The 14,530-nt window shown below is 39.7% G+C and overlaps 1 long non-coding RNA gene across 1 annotated transcript in view; it reads right to left on the minus strand.

The window, feature by feature from the left end:
* Positions 1-710: 710 nt before the first annotated feature.
* Positions 711-14,530, minus strand: part of LOC135449220 (uncharacterized) — a 94,894-nt gene continuing 81,074 nt past the window's right edge. The window contains exons 2-3 of the long non-coding RNA XR_010440689.1: positions 2,162-2,291; positions 711-1,660 (exon numbers count right to left, since the gene is read on the minus strand). This is a non-coding gene — a long non-coding RNA (uncharacterized LOC135449220). The remainder of the gene's footprint in view (positions 1,661-2,161; positions 2,292-14,530) is intronic.

A 14,530-nucleotide genomic window follows, 5' to 3' on the forward strand; every position in this document is an offset into this window, starting at 1 on the left:
GGATCTCCATCCTAATAATCATTTTGACTCATGAATGCAAAAAACCCCCAAAACTGGGCAGCAACCACCAAAATCATCAAATATTATCTCATTTTTATCAGGGTGAGTTGTGTTCAAGAATCAAGAGTCAGGACAGGCAATACTGACTGCAATATGAGGAATTATAACTGATTACAAAAGAACTGAAATTGTTTTTGCTATTCTGAGGCAAATGGAGTAGTACTACTTACCACATTTCTTAATTTTTTCTCTCTTTCCTCCTCCCTCGCCACTACTAGAAAGCCAACAATAGACATTTCAGTGGAAATGTGAGACATCTTTCATGAATTTTAATCTAAAAACTGGGTTTCAATGCATCTGCAGCTACCAATAGGGCCAGTTAGCTGAAGCAAGGCTATGCAAAGAGCTAATGTCTAATATTTGTAAGCTCAGTTGAGTTTGTGTCTCATGTGAGGCATTGTTGCATAAAATGCATTTCATGTTTTGAAAAAAAAAATTATGACTACGGTCTTTAGTTATTTTTAATGCAAACTAGGGGGCCATAGGGAATATTGTGATTTCCAAGATTTCTGATAAGAATGCTTCTCAACACATGTGCTGGAATACATTTCTGTAAGTCTTTATTCATTTATTTATCATGCTGCAATTCTCTAAAAAGGAAAATACTTGTGCTATAGTGGTATCACTGCTCATACAGGGAACTAATCACAGATTAAATTTAAATAATTTATATGTAAAATTAATTTGCCTAATGGTATAGGAGTTCAGTTAGCTGTACAGCAGCTTTACTGCTATCCTGAAGCCCTTACTATGCTGAAAAAGGAAAACAAACCTAAATGCAAAACATCAGTGAACACAATCTGAGATTTGCATAAGGACATTTTCCATATTCAGGATGTGATCTTGGTGCAGGAGCAGACTGGAGTGCAGAACTGGTTGCAGTAAGTGTGTTTTATCTTTTCCAGGTGCCCAGCTGACAGAGGCAGAAATGCACGCAAGCTCAGGCATTAGGTACTTTGGCCTGACCCACACTGGTGCTACCTGAAGAAGCCTTTCAGGTCATTTTTGGCAGGCATGGATGAGGGTTTTAGGATCAGAATCTGAGCTATATAACAGCCTTCATGTTGTGGATACAGCAGCTCTCATGCTGTGTTTTGGTGAAAGGCACTTGGCAGCCCTGTGTGCTGTGACTTCAGCCTGGAGACCTTGGTGTCAGGGATGAACTCTGTGAAATGTTCAGGCTTTAATAAAGGAAATAGTGGGTTGCACTAGTGGGGCTGTCATAGGGTCAATGATTGAAATGTTATTGTAAAAAATACTGATACCCTCCTGCTGTTTGATTTAACCTCCCTCTGAGATGAACAGAAGGTTTTGTTAATTGTCCTAAAACTGGTATTAACAGTATACTGAAAAAAAATCTGAGGTCCAACATGCTAGAAGATGGATTTCTTTTAAAATACTGTCTTGGAAATAAAAGCTTTTATTTTTCTGTAATGAATTATATCTACCTAATAAACCACTGCCTTTGTAACTTAGGAACACAACCGGTCTTCCTGGGACATGGTGACTTTTATTGGAGAGGCCACTTGAAATCTTCACTTCTTTTGATCTTCAGCTTAAAAAGTTGAAACAAGTACTTCTCCCAGAAATCATAAAATCTCTGCAAATATATTAGGGAAATGGGAAAATGTTTGAATTGAAATAGATGATTAAACTGAAAGAAAAATTCTAGACTTTGGGTGTAGCAAATGAGTACTTACACAAAAAAACCCCCAAAACACAAAAAAAACCTCCAGAAAACCCCACAAAAAATAAACAAATGAACAAACAAGCAAAAAACAGCACAACCCCTCCCCCCAAAAAAAACCCCAAAAAAATACCCCAAAAAACCCCCAGTAAGAGTGGAACATAGAACGTGGAAAGAGAGGGACAGTGAAAAGAGAGGTTGTGTCTATTTACTCTTCAGTAATCTTGTAAATTCTAAACGTGGGAATTACTTATGTGATTCCTTCCTTTCTGTGTTTTTATTTTCCTTTTTTTTTTCCTTTTTCTTATCCTGCTCAGGGTTCAAAGAACCATCATCACCACTGCTAGCTTTTCTCCAGTGAGCAGAGAAGGATACAGGAATAGAAGCCTAAAAGTCAGTTTAAGAATGTGTCACCTTGTCCACCCTGCCAGGGACCACATCCCTTTCTGCTGATCCTCATCAAGGTTTAAGGCCTTTGCTCTCTCAGGATCCTCAGGAGTCCAGTGGCAAGGATTTGTTAGCTCAAAGTTTTCTCACACCAACCCTGGAAAGGAAGAGAGCAGCAGAGCTAAGAAAACTACCAAAATAAAAGAATAAAAGTGCCTCTTCTTTTTTTTTTTTTTTCTTTTTTTTTTTTTTTTTTTTTTTTTAATGTGTGTGTGTGTTTGTGATGAATTATATTAGGGAAGATGAGAAAAAGACTGCATTAATTATGGTGAAAACAATAATCTACTTTACTGCAGTACACTGAAGTAAATGCGTGAAGCAGCAAGGAAAAACATTCAGTTTATTCGATAAATACCCTAAAATATTTCCTGCATTGACATGATGTGCTTCATTTTTCACCAGAAGTTGTGTAAAACCATGTAACCCATTGCACAGGACTTTCTTCTGCCCTTGGGCCAAGTCACACACTTTCTCTTTGAGCAGCACTCAGATTTCATTCCCTAGCATTTGCATAATGTGCAAACAAGCTGAGGCAGAGGCTGCTCTGGTTTTGGCTCATTATAGGTGTGTGTGGATGTATAAATATATAATTTCTTATTGGACACATCCAGAAGTACAATAGTGCAAACACCAATGTTGGAAGGCACAATGAGGAAGTTTTTAAGGGGGCAGGGAGGCATTCCAAGAGGCACATTGTTAATGCAGGCATCACTCAACAGGTCACTGCAAACCGCCTAGTGTGCAAATAAAAGATGCTGATTTGGTACATAATCCTGCTTGCCTGGCAAATTATCAGTTTGTGACACAGCACCATAAAAATTAAGAATAAAATTAAACACAATATTGAGAATTTCAGTATTGTTAAAAGAATAGTAACGCCAGCTTTAAAAGAAGCAAGGTGGTTATTTTCTTCTCACTCTACATGACATAATCCGTTTCAAGAATAATTCTAATATCAAAAATGTTGCTAGAAAAAAATCAGAAGCAGCATCAGCTTCTGCAGAATAAAAGTAAGCTAGATCCGTAGCTAAAAGAATGCAGATGACCAAGGTACAATTTTTATATGAACATGTATGAGTTGGTGTGATTAAAAATAAACACACATAGCCTATAGTCAGAGACAGTCACAGAACCACAAACACATCCCATGTGTATGCAAAATGTAAATGCACCTGTCAGGTAGCACACACTCATTAGCCATAATGAAACATAAATGACATTTCCTATGACACATTTCACTAACTGCAAGAATACTCATTTTAACTAGTATTTTACACTAGTCATGAGGATTCTGCTAAAAAGTTGTGGACAGACTATTACAAGATAGAATGTTCTTCATACTGCCTCCATTACAATGGTCTTCGCTCCTGACAGAGCTTCCAAAATATTAGATCAGCCCAAAACAAGTTGAAGAAGAAGAGATCTTTAGATAGGAACATACAGAGCTCCTACATTATGTTTCTTTTTTTTTTTTTTTTTAAAAAGAGCATTTTAGATTCTACACTTTGAGAATTCACAACTCATTTAGGAGATTGTGGAATAATAAAATAAATACCTATCAGAAAAGATTTTGTGTTTTAATACTGGTCTTCACTGGGATTTGGTTTCCTGGTGGATAAATAAGAGAAAAACACTAGCAGTCCAGAAGCAGCAGCAGCTGCAGAAACAAAAAGGTCATGAAATGTAAGTGCTATGCAAATAAAGGAAATAAAACAAACAGATCATTTAAAGCATAAAAGAAATAAAAGAAACAGCCATAAATCAACATGCTTGGGAAAGAAAATTAAAATAAAGGGCAGTTTGAAACAAATCAAAATGTCATCAAAACAAAAAATGGCAGAACCATAAAGAACTAATAAAATAAACAGTAATTGAAAGAAATTGCAAATAAAAATAAAATAGAACTAACAGGAGCAACAGGTGGCTGCTCATGTTACACCAAAGACTGAGTGGAAGCAAAAGATTTTGGATTTCTCCAAAAGACAGGAATGGTGTTGGACCAGCGGGCCTAGCTTTTGAGACCATAAGAAATAATCAACAAATCTTAAAGTTTTATTCCAAACATGTTTGAAATTTCTGGCAGTATGGATGCACAGTTGACGACTGTTTTTCCCCCACTATTTGCTAGGCTACAGAATTAAAGAAAACCAAATCAATCCCTCCAGATCCCTCTTCCCAAAGCCAAAAATGTTGATTCAAACACCGCAGAAGCCAACAAGCAGCTAAATTCCTGTGTGTGTCTTTTGTGAGTGAAGCTGAATTTCAAGTCTGGACACGAGCTGGGCTGCTGGAGTTGCTCTGCTCGTGTTGTGGAGCGAGGTCAGGGAGCTGGGTTTAGTTCACATCCTTGTAGAAGGCCTGTGAAAAGCAGAATGGGACACAGGGAGAGACAGGGAGGATGAGACAGCCCCAAGAGGAGAACATAATCACCAGGAGGTGTGCATGGAGAGAAGAAAATTACCAGCTAATAAATGACTGAACAGGCAGGATTTCACTTCTGACTAGACACCAACTCCTGAAGGAGAAAATCAACAAATTAACGTGCTATGTCTGTTTTGCTAGTTGTGACAAATGAATGACAAAGAAACAGTAGTGGTCAAAGTGTTTGAAATAAGCTGAAATTGATAATGGGCCTTAGCTGTGCAGGACAGAGGTGGAGCAGAGGGGCTGCTGGTGTGATGTATTCCTAAATCAAAGGGCAGCCTTCCCAAAACTTGTGGAGCTGGAATTTATGTCCTGTCACCAGCAGTGTGATCCTCTGCTCCCCTGGCACCTGCCTGCAGCTGGGCCCTCTGCCCCGGGCACCCCTCATGCCTGGCAGGGCTGTGTTTGTGGTTCTGGGGCGCTGCAGAGGGGCTCCCTGCCCTGACATTTGTCACCCACCTCCATGGGCTGTGTGACACCTGCACCGAGGGCTGAGCAGGCAATCCCTCCACACCACTGCAGGGAATAGAGCAAAAGTGACTCAGGGCTGCAGCTGCAGTAAGCTGCAGATAAGGAGTAATTTCCTAACCACAGTAATAGATTAATAAAGTAGCTGAACAGTACATGTTCATCAGGCCTACTAGAAATCCAGCACCATGCACCGTGCTTCGGCAGTTTATTTTGCGGTTTTTTTTTTTTGTTCTAATATATCTGTTCTTAAATGGCCCCTAACCCCACGCTGTGCAGTAATTTATACAAATATTCACAGGCAACTCTACACTCAGTATATATAATTTTATTGTTTTGACTTAAAAGTCACAGGACTGAATTAAAAATGCATGGGTGGCGCTTTGCCATACTGCACCTAGAGAACAAGAGACTGTCAGCCCAAGCTCTGTGCCAACAGGTTGCTGTGTACTAGACTAAACTGAACAGCAATAAGTCTACACAGCAGAGCTTTGCTGAAAGATGTGATCACACCTCCTAATGTGACTCCATGGCTCTGTTACTTACAGCTAAATTACATTATTATGACTTCATTGTTGAATCCCAATTCTCCTAATTATAGCCTAGAGATCTATTATTTGATTTTGTAACACCAAGTGCTTCTTTTCTAAATCATGTAATCTCTTGTAGCTTATTAATGTCAGGTTTGTGCACACGCAGGGACTTGGTTGTTTGCCAGGGAGAATCAAATTTTCAAATTTTCACTGTGTTATGTTGCAGGGGTTTGCTTGTTACAATCTAATTATATTGGCACTGAAAGCAAATTTATATTATAAAGCACTTTAACTCTTTCACGGAAACGTATTTGCATATGTAAGTGTCTCGCCATTGGTTTATTAGCTTTTTCATTGGGAAATTTTTATGGGATTCTGTAGAAAAGAATAATAATTTTGAAGCCATTAACTATTTATTTTCCTTTGAAAATGTGAAGGTTTTAATTTAAAGTGATGCTCATTGTAATAAACCCGTGAGTGAAATGCAAGTAGGTGCCACACATGGAACTGGCTTTAAGCTTTGTAATGACAAAAGCGGAAAAATTAAAATTTATTGTTTTTTTAAATTGCATAAATTCTAAAATGCCATTTTAAATTGAGACTCTATTTCCCCAGTATAAAACTGTCTGACAGGTGGTTTGGATTTTATTTACATAATTCCCAATAATGATAAGTGTATTTGGTTACAGGTAGGGTATTTCATACTAAGAGTAAGCTTTAAAGCTTTTAAGTCCCAGTAACATGCCTGTCATTAGCTTCTGCTGAATTCAATGCATGTTTAAGTGACTCATGATCTTCCAGACTCAGAGAGTGAAATAAAAGACTGCAATTCTCAGTGACTATGGTCCCCTTGTATGAGACTTGGGACCATGAGTGATTTTAAAGCTCTCTTTAAACTTCCTGATTTTGTAATGTTTTTTCAGGGCTGTGAGGGCTGTTGCTCCCATAACATAAATAAAAGGCTGCTGGTGCAGTTTCCTCCTCTTCTGGTGAAGCTGTGAGTGGCTCCTGAAAGGAATGGGTCTGCACCACCCCACTCCAATGGCTTCTCCCAGCCAACAGGCCTCCACTCCTTTTGCATGAGGTCAAATAACATTGGCTGCAACATAAGTTACACAACTGCCAGCTTGGTGATTTTTACTGTTTTTTCACAACCCCCTGCCCTCTTCCCATCACTTGCAATTAGATCACTTATTTGGGCTGAATATCTGGGCAGTCAGGAGATCACTCAGCTCAGTCCAATACAAGAGACATGGAGAGAGGCAGGAGAGGGGCTGCTGCTTCCTGCAAGAGCTATAATGGGTTAGACAGAACATAAAACTGCACCCCAAACTCTACCCTGTCTGCCTGTCTCCTGCACCAGCTAACCTACAGTGTCCAAACTCCCTTCTCAGATTCTGACACCCAGAATTTGGTTGGTTCTGCATTAAGTGTCCATCATACAGGAAAAAATGTTCCACAGGGAATAATTCTGCCTAGTATGTGATATCTTTCTGCCATCAGGAAGAAAAAGAAAGGATCAGCATTCAGCAGCAAGCCTAGTTCTAAGCAGCTTGGGGAAGATTTTGTCATTCACCATATATTTATAAGGGGCTTAGTAGCATGGGGCACAACCTTGCTGCTGTATTCAGGCAGAGGTTTGCATGCTAATATGAATATGGGATTATGATGGAGAAAACATATGTAGACACAGTTGCCAGTAGAAGTAAATGGATTGCACATTTTTGCTGCCAACCTAACAGGCTCTGACCCTGTTCCCCAAAGAAGGTAGGCCCAGAGGCTTAGTCAGAATTCAAGAGAACCTTTCCCATTGGCTTCAGTGGGCTCTATTTCTGCTCCAGGTAGCAAATGAATTGTGGCAAAAGCATTCTTTGATGAATATCAGTAAATACTGACCATGAAATATGAAACAATGATGATGTGTTTCTCAGAAACAGTTTGACAGTACTGATATTAATGAATACTGCTCTATTTCTCCTGTATAGGGAGAAATACATCCCAAATTTTCTTCTTTCCAGATGTACATTGAAAATTACCAAGCTGAACACTTTGCTTGCAAGCTCACCCTCCTGTCATTTGAAGATCCCTATCTTTACTTTTAGCTCCTTGTTAGATTTTCCATTTATTTCTCCAGTCCATGGCCACCAGACCAAAGAGCAGTTGACATCTGTTTATGCAGTTAGTGCTCCTTACTGAATCAAGTCCAATGTCAGTCCTACTCAGTGAATAATAAAGTGTAGCTTCCAATGCCTATTAAAACCACCCCATTGGTGGGGTTCCCTGCTGCAGAAATGTGTAAACTCTACAGCCAGATTTAATGGGTTGGTTTATATGTGGATCACCTTACACTGCACGTCAGTACTTTTAATATTTACCAGGATTATCATCTCCATTCCAAGTATGCATTTGGAATGAGAAGGACAGAAACAACCACCATTTCTTTATAGTAAGGTGGCTTTTCTCTGCATTTCTATTCTGCAGAAACATCTGTGATCACCAGCAAAATTGTTACCAGTCAAGTCAATAGTAAGAATAAAAAGAGACTTCCATGAGAGAATAAGATTCCAAAAGGAAAACTGCTATCAAGATACAGTGGAACAAATGGGTGTCTTATGCATCTAAATGTCAATGTTAATTTTGATGGAGTTTCAGGAATTTTAATCTCTTTGAGCTGATCCCTGTAAAATTCAGGCCTCATGTTAAAGTTCATCTTTAAATGAAAACTGCAATTAGAATGGCAATGCAAGTGACATAGAGATCTTCTGAGTTTCCCCACAGAGTAACTTCATGCACATACACAGACCCATATTACTAGGCAACATAAGCACTATGAAATTTAAAAGAGGAACTCTTGTGTCTTCTGTGGTGTCTGTATCAGAGATTGGACCAAGGAAAGCTACAGTCCATGATAAAAAAGCGATGAAAAGCAATTACACAGCAAATTACCCTTCCATGTGGGTGTTTAGTAAGGAATACTTATCTGTAATGCAATTTGCAGCAAATCATTGATCAAATGTATGGATACATCCAAGGGTCCCTCTTACTATGCTATCAAAGTAGCATATTTAATACCTTTATTTAGCTGTCTAACAGGAAGGTGAACTTTTGATGCTAAATGAGCATCAGAGCTTATATTTTCCTTGTGGTAGATCCATAGAATTATGATCAAATAATGGATTGTGGTATTTCTTGATTACACAGTTAGGGAGCAATCACCTGCCATGTTTGCTTATCTAGTTTATTTTCCTAATCAAGCCACACTGTAATTGAAGATTTTGAAACAAAGTCAGTTCAACTGCTGGAGAAATTGCCACAATTTTGATTCTGAACTTTACATCAATCAGACTAGCTGCTCCCATGACGGTTTGCTTTTGCTACAAATAGTAATGAACTTTCTTCTTTTGGATTTTGTTTCAGACAGTTGATACTTCAGGGCTTTGTGCTTTGCCTTGCACTTCTTTTTTTGGTGAGGTGTGTATGTACATCCTGGCCTAATCACATACACTGATACACTTCATTAATTGGAAATTGCAGCAGAGATAGATGATACAACTTGCTGGTGAATCTGCAGATGTTTGAATAACTTTGGAAGAGTAGTAAGGTCTTCTGTGCCCTAAAGCTGTATTTTTTTCACTGTTGCCTTTTTACCACTTATAAATATGTAGTTGATCTCAATCCATTAGTATTTTGTCTGAAAACTGTGCAGTTTCAGCTGGATTTAATGCACATGCACTTATGTATTTTTTTCCTGCAAATATATTTAATACAAAATCAATTATTAAATAGGAAGGGTGTGAAGAAATTGAACCACAAGGAGTCACCCAAACAAACCCAATTTTTGTTGGCTGCATGACTCATTAGTGAACCTTACTCAGTGCTCCCATTGTGCTGAGTGCCTCATAATGAAACGCACAGGGTTAATGGCTGCAGTGCAGCGGGTTTAAGTGAAACCACAGCAGGTGTGAGCCTTAACGAGGTGTTAATGGGGAGACAGGTGCATGTAAACACAGAGCAGGAGGGCACAGGAGCGGCCAGGGGAGAGGGCAGAGCTGTGCCACCAGAGCGCTCCAAGGGCAGCTACAGACCTCAGCCCCATTGTCCCAGGGTCTCTGATACCGGCCAGTCAGACCTAAAAGACTTCATATCTGCAGTAAAACACTCTGTGCTACCCCTTCTGTGGGAGATGCTGGCACTAGGGAAGCTCCAAAGGCAGCTCTTCTTTATGCATTTGGCTAAATGACATTTCCTAGGAAATACTGTGGGAGGTTTTCCCCGGATTAAGCACTGGTCCCTAACTTGGTGAGTGTGGCTTGGCACACAGGCATGCACAAGGGGGTCACATCTCCACCTGCCTTGCACAGAAAGCATTTCATTACATTCCCTTCTAAATAAAAAAAAAAACCAAACCAGATATTGATAGCAAGGGCCCTAAACTGATGAGTGAAGTAGCAATAAGAAATGCTAAAACCCAGCAACCTCAAGTACCCAGCCTGAGTGCCAGGGAGAGCAGATAATCTGATCATCAGCTAAAATCCACATCTTAAAGTAGGAACTGATTCACATGTTCTCAAATGATAAGAAACAGCATTTTTGGGGTGGACAGCAGCTGACAATTGCTTCATTGTCAGGGGGGCCATTCCACAAGCATTCATATCTAGAAAAACACTTGCCCAAAGTTAGAAAGTTGAAGCCCCCTTTCAGCAAATTAAATTGTTAGTCTTTGCTACTAAAACTGTGACCGCTCTTATTCCTGCCCTGGGAGACAAGCCTCCTTTTATCCTTTCATTTGACTTTGCAAGCTATAGTTAAACAAGGTTTATTGTTGATGGTATCATTGCTCTGACATGTTACCAGCTAAAGGAGGAATAAATCACATGTCAAAATTCTCTGAGCTAGCACTGCCACTGAGATCACAATTTTTCTCCTGGCTAACTTCTAATGGTGGAGTCTCTCATTAACCCCCTTTCAACCCTGAAGATAGAGGCTTCTTTTTCAATAACAAAATAAAAAGTAGAGACCTGATTCTGGGAACTAATAGTTCCAAGAATATGTTTTCTTGACACTGTGGAATGCCATCTTGTTGCCTGTTATACTCTGTTTATGGTACACATTAATAATGTTTGGGACAAATAAAAATAAATTCCTTTAGAGGATTCACAATGAACAAAATCCTTAGGAAGAAAAAGTTTTTAATAGAACTTTTCTTATTGTTTGTTCTATTTTGACAGTTTCATCTTCCTCTTAGCTGTGAAATGAGAATATAGGATAAATCAGCTCTAAATATCATCCTCAGCGTATTTTTTTAGGCTCCTGACATAATCAGCATTGGCTCAGATTACTCAATTACCTGCTGGCACTCTGAAGTTGCCTAAAGAAATAGCGTGAATATATTGCTGGAATTTGCATTATATGTGAATGGGTAGTAAAAAGAAAATCTGGATTCTTTGACCTCTTTGTGGTTTGTATTGAAAAAAAAAACTAACTAGGATCTCTTGTGTTAGAACAGCTGCATGCTTTAAAAATGCTCCTAAAATTTATTTACTTTTAAAAATGCCTTTATTTATAACTTTTCAAGGTTAAAAATTAAAATAGTCTATTTCCATTAAATTACACTGAAAAAAAAAATAAACAAGAGAAATACAAAATGTAATGACCCTGCTTGGGTCTCATGGAAAAAGGAAAAATATGCTAAGCTCTGAGGATTGCTTGTTACTCTTTCAGGTAATCTTTTGAGCTGTCCATTTTTTTCAGTTTGTAAGGCAAGCTGACAGGCACTTTGGACAACTTATCATGACACTGTGAGCCATAAATGTGATGCAGTGCTTCATAAATGTGACAAAGTACTTCCAAAACAACTGTTGACTTTTAAAGGCATCCTACTTCTCTAAAAGGAGGATATTTACTCTAAGTGCAGTTTGTAGGGATTCTCAGCTAATTTGCTACCTACGCATCTTTAATATGTTTGTGAATTCAGAAAATATTCATAATTGTAAGTATCTATGAGATTACTGTATTTTAAACCAGGCTTGACAGCACAATAGAAACCAATAAAAGAAAGCATCTGTTGTACAAGTGATGCTTGAAAAGAAAGACAACTTGAATGCAAATAAGATTTAAAAAAATAAATTGACAAAGAGACTGAAACTGCATGTGTATGTCTGTACTTCATTCTCTCCACATCATCTCAGGAACTAAACATAAAAATACTATTGTGTCCTGGGTTGACTATGGTGCTTGACATGGCAAGGAAGCTCCGAGCATATGCAGATGCTGTACATGGCCCAACACATGCCAGAATCGCAGCGGTGGAAACACGTCTTCAAAAATTAGAGGACAAGATAGAGGAGGGTCACAAGAAACTGAGGGAGGAGATTAAAGAGAGCTTTCTCCAAATCTCGGCGGTACAGATCAGAGGTTCTGGTACCCAACGCAGACGTTCCCCAGACGGCGAGAGAAGGTACATCCCATGAGCTGAGCTGTGGTTCTATTTGCGTGATTGTGGAGAAGACATGAGGAGATGGCATAGACAACCTACCTCTGCTCTGGCACAACGGGTGAGACAACTGAAGATTCAGAGAGGAAGTTCCAAAAGGGAAGCAGCTCCAGTGGCCAGTAACCGAACTGTCACATATGATGATAATGACAATATTTTTGATCCCCTTGAAGGAACCTCCAAGACATATGCCCAGGGAAAGAAGGATAACCAGGCTTAGAGGGGCCCTGCCTCTAGCCAGGTAGAGGCTGGGGAAAACCGTGTTTTTTGGACTGTGTGGATTCGTTGGCCTGGCACATATGAACCACAAGAATACAAAGCTTTGGTTGACACTGGTGCACAATGCACATTAATCCCATCAAGACATGTGGGGACAGAGTCTGTTTCTATTGCTGGTGTGACAGGGGGATCCCAGGATTTCACTTTGGTAGAAGCTGAGGTGAGCCTGACTGGAAATGAGTGGAAGAAACACTCTATTGTGACTGGCCCAGAGGCCCCATGTATTTTGGGCATAGACTACCTTCGAAGTGGGTATTTCAAAGACCCAAAGGGACTCAGATGGGCATTTGGAATAGCTGCTGTAGAGACAGAGGGTGTCAAGCAGTTGAACAGCTTGCCTGGACTGTCAGACAGCCCATCTGCAGTAGGTCTCCTGAAGGTGGAAGAGCAACGAGTGCCAATTGCCACCTCAACAGTGCACCGCCGACAGTACCAAACGAATCGAGATGCTGTGATCCCCATCCATAAGATGATCCGAGAGCTGGAGAGCCAAGGGGTGGTCAGCAAGACCCACTCACCCTTCAACAGCCCCATCTGGCCTGTGAGAAAATCTGAAGGAGAATGGAGATTGACTGTGGACTATCGTGCATTGAATGAAGTGACCCCACCCCTGAGCGCTGCTGTGCCGGACATGCTGGAACTCCAGTACGAGCTGGAGTCCAAGGCAGCAAGGTGGTACGCCACTATAGACATTGCCAATGCATTTTTCTCCATTCCTCTGGCAGCAGAATGCAGGCCTCAGTTTGCTTTCACCTGGAGAGGCGTGCAGTGTCTGAAAAACAAACTGCGCGCTTCTTCTCTCTCCCCCTTCACTCTCTGTAACACTCTTAAAGGTACAAAACTCATTATTATTCAACATAAACAGAATGAGACGATTGGGGAAAAAAGCATCATATAGTCAACCCAGGACATATTGTTATAATAAGAGGGGCTCCAATGAAAACTGAAGTGTAGAGGACTTAAGACAGAACAAAGTGGTTTCCCATCAGATTGGTACATTAATAATCTATAAAAGATGATGCACATTTAAATTTTCCTAACTGCTTAAAACTCTATCCCACTGCTTGTGTTACATGCAGAAATTTTGCTGAAATAAAATACACTTCTAGCTTGATGGCTATCTGTGAATTCAGAGTGTTTTTCTCAGCAGATTGAAAAAATTCCAGCTGCATCCAGCCTTACACTGGGAGAGATCAAGTGATATTTACAACTTGAAATGCAGTCAAACTAATGGCTTCAACAAAACCTTCCCACTGTTATTGTCATCATATATCACATGAGTCACAGGTAATACTGATGCAGGAAACTTTTTAATGTGAGAACAAGTTATAGCAAAATTAAACAGTGCCTGATTATAGAAATATATTCACCACTAAAGCTGAAAACAAAAGTATACCCAAAATCTGCTCTGTGTCTGTTTTCCAGGTATGGTCCAAAGCAAGACATTTGCCACTCAGTAAAACCCTTGGCAGGTGGAAAAGGCAGCTCCATTGTACTTTAGGTGGTGTTATTTCTATATATCATCAGTTATCATCAAGGAAGAGCTCAGGCGTGGCAATACCTGCCTCTTGAGGCACTGATGAAAGTTCTTTTATTGATCATTTCTAGTCAAGCTTGGTTAAGAAGTTGTGATTCCTCTCTCCACTCTGTGTTTCCTCACCACATCACTGTGACACAGCATTGGGGCAGCTACACACAGCTGGACCTGAGCAGCCTCAGCTTATCCATCTTTATAAAAACTTTGGTTCTTCCAGTGATTTCCAGAAGCAACCATCAGGATAAGCAGAGGAAGAGATAAAGGGCTTTTATCTTTACGGCTCTGTTCCCCAAACTGTCTGCCATGACAATTCAGGAAATTCATCCAAAGGCATTGACTTGTTAGTCTAGTTGGGAAACTTTCAAACAAGGCTTGAAATAAGGTGATGATAAAAATCCATCTACTGCAATAAAAATGATCCCGGAGGTTAAAAGGGAATTACAAAAGAGAAAAACAAGACTGTGGTAATAAGGAAGCCAAAAGAGACTGGAGATGAATTTATTTATCCAACCATCTGTGGCAAAAAGGAGCAGGTCCCTTTAGCATGTAGTATAGATGAATTTCAGAAAGTGGAGAGAAAAGGTCCAGATGTGATAGTAAAC

This window comes from Zonotrichia leucophrys, chromosome 5, assembly GCF_028769735.1.
Source record: "Zonotrichia leucophrys gambelii isolate GWCS_2022_RI chromosome 5, RI_Zleu_2.0, whole genome shotgun sequence".
In the NCBI taxonomy this organism is placed as follows: domain Eukaryota; kingdom Metazoa; phylum Chordata; class Aves; order Passeriformes; family Passerellidae; genus Zonotrichia; species Zonotrichia leucophrys.